Genomic DNA, 12,909 nt, shown 5'->3' with positions numbered 1-12,909 from the left:
TGTTTGGGCTTGTCTCCTTGATTTAGAAAACAACATGAGCTTTGTTTTGCCTGCGTTGAGAACAAGTTTAAGCTGAAGTAATGAGTGCTGGACAGCAAAAAAGGCTTTCTGCAAGGAGTCAGTGGCTTGGACAAGAGTTGAACCACAGCTGTAAATAACTGTATCATCAGCATAGAAGTGCACGTTTGCATCTGCACATGTAGACTAAGATTGTTTACGTAAATGATAAATAGAAGGGGACCTAATACAGAACCCTGTGGCACTCCGTTGTGCACTGTAACAAAGTCAGAACATAGACCGTCAGATTTAATGCACTGAGTCCTGTTACTGAGGTAGTTTGAGAACCATGTCACTGCTCTCTCAGAGTCCTGACTGGAAGAGTCTAAGTTTGAAAATACAATGATCAACAGTGTCAAATGCTTTTGACAAATCAATAAAAAGGGATGCACAGTGTTGTTTTTTATCAAGTGCAATAGTAATATCATTTACCACTCTAATTGCAGCTGTGATAGTACTGTGATTCTTCCTAAAGCCTGATTGATATTCAGATAAAATGGCATTGGTGTGTAAAAACTCCTTTAACTGCTCACGCACAAGAGCTTCAAGAACTTTGGCCAGCACAGATAGATTAGATATTGGTCTGTAATTAGTTAACACTGCTGGATCGCCCCCTTTTAATAGTGGAATAACAAAAGCTGATTTCCATACTGAAGGAATTTTATTCGTATCCAGTGTGAGGTTGAAAAGTGTTGTGAGAGGCTCTGCCACAAAATCAGCTGCCAGTTTCAAGAAGTAAGGATCTAGTAAGTCTGGCCCTGGAGATTTTCTAGGATCTAACAGTTTAAGAGCTTTACAGACCTCCTGCACAGAGAAAGGAACAAAGTTAAATGGCTGACCAGTGTACACCGGAAGGTTTGTGCCAGATTTTACAGAGACTGGGTTCAGAGAGTCAAACAAAGAGTCAGAAGATATAAAGTGCTTGTTAAAGCAATTCATAATCTCCTTCCTATCATAAACAGGAACAGAATCCTTAAAAACATAGGTGGGCAGAGCGTGGGAGCTTTTACTCACTGAAAGATACTTAATGATTTTCCAGAACTTCTGTGGATTATTTAGGTTCTCAGTGGTGACAGACAGAAGAAAGAAAGAAGCCAATCACTGGGGTAGCCTGTTTTCCTCGCTTTGGCCCAAGCCAGGTTGCGCTCATGAATGATATCTGCCAGCTCTGGGGAGAACCAGGGGTTTTCACGACCTTTTATCCTATATCTTCTTAATGGAGCATGTTTATTCACAATTTGCATAAACCCATCCCTAAAGAATGCCCACACTAATTCTACATCAGGGATCAATCCTATTTTCTTCCAGTCATAGTTTGACAAATCATGATAAAATGCTTGTTCATTAAAATGTTTAAGAGTTCTTTTAAAAATAATACGATGTTATGACTTGGCTACTTTAGTATTTCTAATAGCAGCAACAACACAGTGGTCACTTAAGTCGTTACAAAAGACACCCAAAGATGAAAATTTATGAGGAACATTTGTCAAAATCAAGTCAATCAAGGTAGACTTTTCGGGGCTTTTGAGATTCCGCCGAGTGGGTAAATTGACCAGCTGGGTAAGACTGATAGAATCACAAAAAGATTTAAAATCATCTGAAACAGTTTTGAGCCAATCCCAGTTAAAGTCACCAGCTAGAACAAGCTCACCATAATTTAGTCTGGACAGCAAAAGGTTTAAAGAACGCAGAGCTTCTGTGGAGGCAGAAGGGGGTCGATAGCAACAAGCAACTGTTATGCAAAGACCCTTTGCAACACTCACATTCAGAGCCAAAAATTCCAATTGTTTGCAAATTGATTCTGATAGAACAATTGTAGCATCAAATTTTGACTTAACATAAGCAGCAACACCACCACCTTTCTTAAGCCTATCGGTGCGATAGATATTGTAGCCAGCCATGCTAACATGTTCATCAGATATATATTTAGACAACCAAGTTTCAGAAATGAGGACAATATCTGCATCTGTTGATTGAACCCAGATCTTGATCATATCCATCTTGGGTAACAAACTGCGCACATTAAGATGAACTATCTTCAGCCCAGGTGAGGATTTAAATTCAGATGGTGTCTGACTACATTGCAGCTCAGGGCTTGGGTTAGGTTGTACATTACCAGATAAGAGCAGTAGTAAGACGATCAGAAGTCTCTGCTTTGTACTTATTGATTTTGACTTGTGAAATGTTGAAACAAAGCAGGATTTTTCATAACTAATTTTGTAATTGTACAAAGCAAGAAGGTTTTGAAGGTGAGGTAAATCTTTCTGTAGTTCAAATGATAAATTAATGTCCTGTTCCAAATACATTGGAAATTGTACAGGATGTATAGCAGCAGTGACGCATGTAGATCTGGGAACCATGTCTCGCAGAATGGGGACACTGTTAAATGTTCTCATCTTAGAAAAATTGAGTGTCCAAAAGTCCCCCACGGCCAATAAGCAAAGTAAAGTTATTAAAAAAGCCATTATCCAAAACACAATGATTGTTGATGCTGAATTAAATAGGCTGCACAAACCTAGGATGGCAAGTAAGGCTCCAGCCAGAAGTTCGGGTCCTGGGGTCCGTTCTTCGTACCTCGCTAAGTTAGCTGGATTTGATTGTTGACGATTTCGCGTGATCGTGGATCGTTCGGTTCCCCGAAGCTCATTCGGGACTTGCTGTCATAGCAACAGATCCGTAAGCGTAAACCTGCTCGGGAGCAGGCTTACTTTATGTAAACAGGATTAGATCGCGGCCACTCAGGTATGTCCGCTTCATTTATACGAAAGCAACAGCGATATTTTACCACTGTTTGTCCATAAATAAATAACATCAATGTAACTAAAGATAATGCAGTACTTCATCCTTTTATTGATTCCATACAGATACATACAGGTCATTTCCTTAAAAAAGGGAAATGTACTATTAATCATTCTATTTCATGTATTTGATTATTACAGATGTAATTCATATTTTAGAGTAGTAATTGTAAATTACTTCGTGTAATCAAGATGAGAGACCACGGCTATAAAAGCGAAGGTGGATTTGGGAAGTCTGTCGCAGCCATGTCCTGTCCGTATACGCGAGCAGCCCATTGCGGAAGGTGCAAGATTGATAAGGAGAGTTCTCAGAATTCAGCATATATTGCGGGATAGACAGGATCCTTTAGCTCAGCGCGACAGTGTGCTCATAGAGAGATATCGATTTTCCCGTGAGGGTATTATTTACTTAACCAACTTGTTGACGAGGGGGTGCAGGACCACCACCTGTCTTTTTTTGCTCTGCCCTTTTCTTGGTTGCTGTTATAAACAAACAAACAGATTATTTCAGGCTCTCTTTCCAAGAGACTAAAAGCAATATAAGTGATAAATATTACCATTCTGTAGAATATTCTTATATTTCACTTTTACTTGTTCCCATGTTCTAGTGGGTCCTGTTGTGGCTCTAATGTGAAAGAGGATATAATGTAATATGATATAATATGATATAATATAATAAAATAAATGTACCCTACCGCCTACTGGTGATGGCCAGAGGGGCCGATGGCGCGATATGGCAGCCTCGCTTCTGCCAGTCTGCCCCAGGGCAGCTGTGGCTACAACTGTAGCTTGCCTCCACCAGTGTGTGAATGTGAGAGTGAATGGATAGTGGTATTGTAAAGCGCTTTGGGTGCCTTGAAAAGCGCTATATAAATCCAATCCATTATTATTATTATTATTATTATTATTAAATTACTTACGAGTTTAATTTGTCAGCAACTTTCTGCCAGCCCTCTCTCCTTGCTTTTGCAGTCTTTGCAGTGTTCCCTTGCGTTTTAATTAAACTCTGAAACTCCTGAAATCCCTCAATCAAGAGTTCTTGCTCTGCTGCCGAATAATACCGAGCGCGCTCCTTCGACATTTTCGCCGACCAATCAAAGGGTTGCCGATCAATGTTTCTACTATCGATGCGTAGCCCCTGTTAAGCCACCAAGTGAGCTCACATTACTTCATCCAGCTATACTAATCGTCAACAACAGGTGTGTTCGGAGAACCGGAATAGCGAGCTCAAAGTTAGCGCGATGATTTGATCTTGGATGTAGTAAGCGAGGTACGAAGAACGGACCCCTGGTGGCTTGCTAGCAGAGGGCTTCTGCTAGCACATTCACCAATGTGGTGTAGAAGGCTTCAATCAACAGCACAGCGCCCGATATATTGCAGATGAGCTTTTCGAGCAGCACAGGCCTTGGTGTGGTGCTGATGTCTTCCACTAGCAATACAGATGCAGTTGGTTTAGCCGGCAGCAAAGGCCCTGGTGTGCTGCAGACGGCCCCAGCCAGCAGATGCAAGTGGACTTGGATCAGAGGCTAATTTTTCCCACAGAGATCGTAACAACTACTCTGCGATCAGACTTCGTCCTTTGGTCTAACTCCCAAAAACTTGCGTACATCATTGAGCTGACGGTATCATGGGAGGAAGCATTTGAGCGTCAGAAGCTGTGATATGCCGACTTGGCAGCTGAGGCAGAGGACAGAGGCTGGAAGATCAAGGTGCGCCCAGTGGAAGTGGGATGCAGGGGCTTTGTTGCCAGTACAACAGCAAAACTGCTTAAAGAAACTGGGATCAGAGGACAGGCGCAACAGCAGGCTTGTGATGTAGCATAACTTAAGCAGCAAGGAAGGTGATGAGTAAATAGCATTAGCAGACGATTGAAGTTCTTTTTAAGCATATTTTATTGCTGGCATCTCCATTTTACCATAAAACAATCCATCAGGCATGCAAAAATACCACTGGCTTTATACAAGACTTTGCCCACACCTGACCTCATTAGTCCCTACCATTGAAACAAAATAGGTCAAACCAAATAATACAATTCTAAAAAAAGAACAGGAATAAAGTCATGCATGAAACTGACAAACTCATTTACTCAACTAAATGGTTTGTAAAGTAAAACACTGCATACAATATAACTCAAAAGGCTACTTTAAAGAAAACAAACAATACTATACAAAATGAAAAACCCTCCATTTGGTTACACCCAGTGATGCAATCATTGGCCTCATGACCCTATATAAACAGGAAGTAGTGGGCGGCCCTTCCCATACACCTGTCTCACATATGGGACCTGAATACACAACATGGACACCATGGTAAGTATAACCAAAGCAACATAAAGAAACATAATTTACCAGACATGTGCCTGTAAACAGAAGAAAATTGAGATGATCTGATGGTTAGTAGTGTTTGCTTTAAAACACATGCATGGATGTAAAGAATGTAACTACTGCTACCACAAACAAAACCCGGGATATTGTGTGTTAAGAGAAGTTACACCAGCAATGTCTAAATTAAAGCATTATGGCTGACTGTAAAATAACAGAACACAAAATAACAATATATGCAAGTGACAAATGGCAAATTAATTCCGTTCTAGCCACTTTGTCACAAGGCTATAAGAGAATTAGCTAACACTACTGAGAGGACCAGTCACTGGCTGTGGTTAAAAAGGTCTGACATCACTTGGGCAGCTAATGCAGTCAGCTAACCGCGAGAGAAAAGAAATATTCTGCTCTTCTCCCCTCTGCTCTTTTTCCCTTTTCTGGGAGGCAGTGGGGAGGTAGAGCATACAGCCCGATCAGGCGGGCTGTGCACTCTCCTATGTTGTCTCTTTTGTCTTACTTCTCTCTATCACCTTTTCTATCTCTTTGAAGAAGTGAGGATCCATAAATGTTAAAGAGGTAAGTATTATTTCTCAGATGCAGTGAATAGATAGGAGAAAATAAACTGTAGAAAACTAAACAGAAGAAAGAATAAGAGAAATAACAATTTAACATTTTTCAGTGAGCTTTTGCAGACTGAAGGAAGATGCAGCAGAAAACCAAAAGTGAAGCTTCCATTCTATGGTTATTGCTGAATAACGTTTCTAAACATGAAAGTTTGGCATGGCAATGTTTTTTAAATTCAAAAATCAAAATTTAAACGCAAATTGATTATTGGTTGATCCTGTCAGAGAAGACAGTGTTTTAGATGTTATACAAAAGGGCAAGTCAGACAGAAAGCACCATGAAAGCAACAACAGTGTATGTGTATGTGCTTGTGCATTCCACGATAATGAAAAACGTGAAAAATATGTTAGGCTCTTTGTGGTTTTAGATCAGTGAAATGCTACTGTACTGCAGGAGAAGGAACCAAAGCTTTGGTGCTGCCCTAGCATCTACTTTACATGTATGGACAATCTGTACATGCCACATACTGTATGCATTGGCTTTGCAAATGAACAAACAGTTATAGCAGCAACCATTGAACACACGGTTACTTCTCACAGTACTCAAAGGCTGGCAAAGATAAAAGTCAAAAAACTCTATTTACTAATTATGCCTATGCTATTATGAATGTGTTGCATGAAGCAAACATAAAACATGCTTCATAGCATTTAGCAACAATGCTACAACAAGAACATCTCTAATATGTGGTTTGGTAAAGAGGACAGCACCCAAGCACACTGGAGGCAGGATAAAATCCAAAATACAAAGGTCTTTTCTGAGACTGCCAGCAGTACACAAGAAAACAGTGAGTATGGAAAGACAATCCAAGATGGAACAGTCAAAGGGAAGAAGCCAAAAAACAAGCAAAGGAAATGTACTGGAGGGGGGGATGGATGAGGGAGCGATTTACAAGACTTGCAAAACTTGGAACTTGAATTATTTAGACATTGTGTTTGAAAGAAATGCTGGAAAGCTTTTTACTCCAAGTTCAAAGAGAAGAGGCAAAGAACAAAGGGTGACAGAGCACAGACAATTCACTGGATGATTAGCACATTTATTCACCATTGGCAGGAAAATGAACCAGTAATGAACCTGAAGAAAAGTAACATTAAATAGAATAATGGTAAATGAATAGAAATAGAATTATAAAAGAAAACAAGTTTGACGGGAAATACAGTTTAATTCATTTTGTCATACATTAACTTTCATGTAGTTGAATTTGTAGGTAGCATTTTTGTTTGGTCTTGTCAAACTCTGACACTCTTTAAAGAGAAATTCACACTCTGTAAAACAAAGACATGTGCAAGTACAATGTAAATAGGGGGAAGTTAGCATTTTGAAATGGCATTTATAGAAATGAATCAATTATTACTGAATACAGTTTTATCTCCTCTTCATCGATTTATCCTGTCCAAATTAAAGTATACAGCTTCAGCACCACTTACTGGACAAGCGTCATTACAGCAGCAAGACATAACCAAGCAAAAAACACAGGAAATACAGATAAACTAAAGAAAAATGGAAAAGAAACAAATGTAGGTCAAATTATATATCATTTGTGCCATGTAAAAGCAAACTTGGAATGAATTCTTTTTTATATCACCTGATATTTTTTTTCATAGGATCAAGTGTGAGGTGAATCCACTGGATTTAGACAGATTTTTGAAGTGTGTGTTGCAACATCTAGTAAAAAGTGCATGGCTATATATAACCAGCTGTCTCTCACAGGAGATGGTTAGACTGTGTCTGCAGTTCTTGTTATCAGAAATTATGCAATTTATAATTTGACAGCCTTATCGGAGGTTTATTTCTGCCATATAGTGAACTCAGCTTAAGATAGCAGATTGCTTTACCAATAGCCTCAGTGCACAGCAGTTTTTGATGACATCGGCTTGTATTTCATGAGGAACTGATCCTTTTGTATGAATATAAAGGATTGTATTAGTGACTCGGGGCTGTTCGGGTGGGTCATGAAACATGTGTTGATGTACCAGTCCAGACAAATGTTCATTTAAGAATATTTCCAGCAGTCTGTGAGGCTAGACAAGGCTCAGTGCTCAGTACAGCTTGACATTTGGATAAACCTCAGGAAAAAGGAAAGTAATCTGAGCTACTTCAGTTGGTCACAATGTAAAACACTTTTTAATTACTCCAATTCAAAGACGCAGGATCTAGCCAGCTGATTTCACTGCAAATGGGAGTGCCATTAACAACTAGATTGGGACCGTCTGCCTGCATAACACTGTCTTTTTAAAAGACAACGGTGCGTCATCTACACTCAATAAATTAAAGTGTGTATGACCGTTCATTGCTGATGCAAACCACAACTGCAGTGCAAATAGCTTTCATTTCTGCAGCCAAGGCAGAGTTCATGTGACTTGCACCATGTGTAACTTGCCCTTTATTCAGTGTAATTTGAAATAGATGAAGTACAGTGATAGTACTAAAAGGCTTATACGCATGACCTACGAAATCGAGTAATATATGCCTTTTAAATGATATTTACGAGATAAAAGCCTTATTTGGTGCCTTTTTCTTTGTTCTTTTGAAACAGCGGTTGGAAACAGCTATTCATTGCTATTTGAAACAGACATCCACATGTTTTCTTATGCCTATAGGCTGTACCATGTTGCTAGAGGAACAGGAAATACAAGCTAGTCTGATAAGTGTCTTCATTTAGTAGTCAGTTGGAGGATGAGCTTCTACTGCAGCACTAATACAGGCTACATAAATATGACACGTTAAAGATCACACATTTGGAGTATAAAAAAAAAACACACACACACGCATCATTTGCCTTTATTATATATTTCTCGCGCACTTGAGCAGATTATGTTATCATAACACAAATTCAGAGAACACCATTCTCTTCCCTTCTGTATGTCACATGTGAAACTGAAAAGACATGTGGCCCCACATGCGGACACAGAGAGGGCAGCTTCTCTGACGCTAAACAAAATAGTTTATGAAACCGAGAGAAACTGATCACATATATACTTTTGTGTAATGATAGCTGAACCGAGTAAAAACAGAAAAATTGTCTGTCTGTTACTGGAACATTGTTATGAAGCCTTCATGATGCAAATAAGATAGAAACAGAACCTATTTGATACAAGTAAGATTTCTGATTATTAAACAACTTTTAAGTAAACCATTAGCTTGCATATGAATTACTAGAGCAGCACAGATGATGCAGTACCTAAACATTTTACTTTCATTATTATTAATTTAACACTTTAACAGCTCAAAACCTTTACAGGCAATGTGTTTTATGCCCGTTACCTTGGAGTTCTCAATTTCTATTGGTTTAGCAGAGCACCCCGTGGAGTTGGCACATCAGCTTATGGGGTGATCTTAACTTGTAGACAAGTGACACCTCACTTGGGGTATTTGACAAACTGACACTCACTGATACAGAGTGTCCAACTCAGCTTGTCAAATACACTAAGTGGGGGGCCTGATCTCATGCAGCACCAAAGACTCTGGCTCTGTAGATTCAATGAACAAAGCATCAGGACCACTTTAAAAAACATGATCAAAAACCTAACAAAGCACACCAAGTATGTATTAATCTGATTGCATAAAGAGGTTTCCTTGGTATTGTTTCACAAACTTCATGCAAATGCGTGTGTTACCTGTTGCAGACGAGAGTCCAAGAGCAGCACTCTTCTTTCCTCTCCTTCACAATGAAGGCACTGTGCACAAGACAGCTCGTTTGACCAAAGCACTTTCAGCGCGTCAAAGAGGAAGTCAAAACAAGGAAGATAACTGCAAAGCTAGCTCTCAGGAAATGTGGGGAAATAAAGTGTCAACATGTCATGTTGTGAAATGCTGTTGACGGCTTAAATGGCTCACAACTTATGGTTTCCTGAGCCATATTCAACAGTTTTGTTCAGCTTTTGTTGCACTTATGGTTTCTTGATGCCTGCATCAGTAAGGCTCCTACATGAGCATGCACAGAGGCTCAGAGCATTACAAATCTAGGAAGTAGCGACCTCTCATGTGAGACCTAATTAATAACACTTTCACACCAGTTTGTGCAAAGTTTAGATACTGTTTCATGGTTTTATTTCAGAAAAGAGTTGCACAATTAGACCAAGAGGACATCATCATTTATTTTACTTTGTTTTAAATCACACTTCACTGTCATCACTTTAATCAAAAACATCATCTCTCACATGAGTTCTCTACACTGGCCCTCATCTTCCCCTTCCAGGAAAAGTGTTAAAGCCACATGGTTGATTGAGGCCTTATTCATTTGTCTGTTTCCACCAGTACTAATGCTGCCAGACAGCTAAAACAATACTTTCTATTGTCATACTGTTTCACATTACCGCCAAATTGTCACGACTAGAATGTGCCACGTACTTGTGCTGTGTAACGTCCTCATGTTACTCTGGACCAATGACCATGAATCAGTTGCTAGACTTCCCTAAATAGATACAACTATACTGTATGGTGAACTTCCGTAAGGCACTGAGTGAACACTGAACATACTGAATACTGGCTGGTCACATCAACATCAAGGTCACAGGCAAAGAGTAAAGAAACAGTTTGGATAATTCAAATTTGAATGGTTTGGATGAGGCACAGCTCAAGAGGGAAAAGGCCTAAACTTGAATCTTTTAACCTTTAAATTAAACTAATCCCCTATAATCAAAGATAAATGACTAGGTCGGGTATAGCACATCCTGTTTGGCACTTGGACACTGGCTGTAGATCTTTTGGGTCTTATAAGCACTTGAGCACATTGATGCCTAATCACACTGGGATCTGAGCAGGCCAGAGAAACCTTTTTGGCTCTTTGTCATGTTTATGGCTTCTCTCACTAATATTATAGGCTTTTTCCCTTTTCAATGCAGTTAGGTTCACAAGTTTTCAGACAATTTTGCCTCTATACATCACAAATTAAGTAGATGAATGATCAGGTTCATTCAAAGTGTTGTCTCACATTTGGTAGCTCTTCACTGTAACTCTCAATACGAGTCCCTAAATATATGTTGATGTAAGTGAAGTAGGTCATTATTATGGTAAAAATAAAAATAAACCTAAAAAAATTTGGGTCATTCGTAAAATTAATGAATGCGCTGTTCACTAAAGTAGATGTTTGCTGAACTTTTTTTCTCAGGTAGAAAAACCCATCTCACAACACATAGACAAGTATTGTCAAAGGTCTACAATCAGGAGACACCTTCATCAGTGGACATACAGAGGGTTTACAACAACTACTGGTTACACAAAGCTGAGCATGAGAAAGACCCACAAACAAGCAGCATCCAAAGGTGGCTGCATTAAAAGCCTGGCAGACCAACCCAAGGGAGCACATGCAGCATCCACAACTTTTTGTATTGATCTGCTAAAAACAATCGTTATATTTAAAATGATTCATTTGTCAAATTACTTTTGAGTATCTCAAAATGCACAGTAAGGATCAGTTAATTCCATTTGAATGTCACGGCTCACGTGGTTGCACTCACCTGTTACTTAATTTGATAAATCACCTTTCTTTCCCATTCTGATGCTCAGTTTGACTTTCACCAGCCGAGCATCAATGCAATGTGTTGGCACCATGTGATTGACTGATCAGACACTTGTATTGACAAGCAGTCAAACATGCGTGCCTAGAAAAGTGGCCAGTAAGTTTATATCATTCATACAGTAGACATGCAGCACATTGTATGCAGATGCAGACATGACATGATTATGTAAGTGAACTGAAGTTTCCCGTTAGGCCTGTATTTCAAAGTATGAACCATCGCTTACAGTTAAATGACTAAAGCTCTCAGAGTACAAAACTACAACACGGCTTCTTTTGTAATGCTGTTTCAAAACCTCCTCCATCAAATAAAAGCAGCAGAGTAATGCTCAGAAAAATCTATAATGATGCTATAGTTGCAAAGAGCAACACCACAAATTAAGCTCTACAATGTGGTTGTAGAGCACATTTTTATCCAGTGTTAAAAAGAAATGGAGAAATTTCTGTAACCTGAAATCAGCAAATAAAATGGTTTTATAAGTAGCCCCGGCCCTTTTAAATGCTTTCTATTTTCCCTCTCAAGCTGTGCACAGGTGGCAGTTCATCTGCATTTTTTTTCATGAGTCACCAGCGCCACGAAATGATTACAAATTTCTGTCATTATTCAACAAGCAAACTACTTTAATGGGATTTGGAGCACGTTGTAGCTTAGAGGGTGTTGTGCTGTAGTTAAGTTTCCTTCTGACAGAAGGAAAGAAGAAGAATGATGTCGAGAAAAGAAGAAGAGCTAACAGCTTCTCATGAGTCATTTTCTGCAAAACACTAAAGTACATTCTAGGAGCTTTGTTCATACAGGAAGAGTCATTGCATCTTATCTCTAAGTGGCAGTTCAGTGTGTGAACCATTTCAACACCCACTGTAGGCCACTAATACCACATATAGGGGAAGTTGGAGATTAAAAAAAACAGCACCTCCCTTTGGTGTTTAGAGTTGTTCAATTTCCTATTGCAAAAATAACAGAAAATTAGGTTACCTTCATTTATTTTGTGAAATATTTAGTGATCTACCAAAAATCAGCATTGGTGTAGAGAACTATACCAATACTACTACAACTGGTAGAATTTGGATTTCTTGTATATATTAAAATGTATTGAGTTGTCACATGGTTATCAAATGATTATCAAATTTGAAACAAAATGTTAAATGCTGCGCTCGGGCAGCAGGATCTCACATCTCCGGAAATGTGCTCTTTTGAAATGTTTTATTTTTAATCGAACATTTAAAAAGGAGACATTTAATCGAGGAGACAGGTGCCTCCTGCACTCTGCACACACATTCAAAGGTTGAAACTGCAAATTGGTGTTTATTTGCTTGCCTGAATGCTCCATGTTGAAATTGTGACACGTGGCATTTGAGTCTTTTTTATTTTAAGCAGTAAAAATCAACTCTTGGAAACATTTCAGTGAGTGAAAAATTAAATAATAACCTCCAGAATCTTCTGGTTTAAAACACAGTTCTTTAATTATTTAAACATATTGTGCAGATATGTAAACAGACTCATGTGATCTTTATAATAATCCAGTAATCAAATGTTTCACCAAAATTTGTGTGAACAAAATTAATCCTTTTCGAACTGCTGCCATGTCACCCTTGG

General features: G+C 38.9%; 1 long non-coding RNA gene across 1 annotated transcript; it reads right to left on the bottom strand.

The window, feature by feature from the left end:
- Positions 1–8,562: 8,562 nt before the first annotated feature.
- Positions 8,563–9,468, bottom strand: LOC309715003. Its single transcript, XR_014279122.1, has 2 exons — positions 9,415–9,468; positions 8,563–9,267 (listed from the first exon to the last, which is right to left on the bottom strand). It is a non-coding gene; the product is annotated as an uncharacterized lncRNA (long non-coding RNA).
- Between the last annotated feature and the right edge of the window lie 3,441 nt (positions 9,469–12,909).

Source organism: Aulonocara stuartgranti (assembly GCF_965226115.1).
Source record: "Aulonocara stuartgranti genome assembly, chromosome: 10".
Lineage (NCBI taxonomy): Eukaryota > Metazoa > Chordata > Actinopteri > Cichliformes > Cichlidae > Aulonocara > Aulonocara stuartgranti.
The sequence above is the reverse complement of the archived record's forward strand: the minus strand, read 5'-3'. Positions and strand labels throughout refer to the sequence as shown.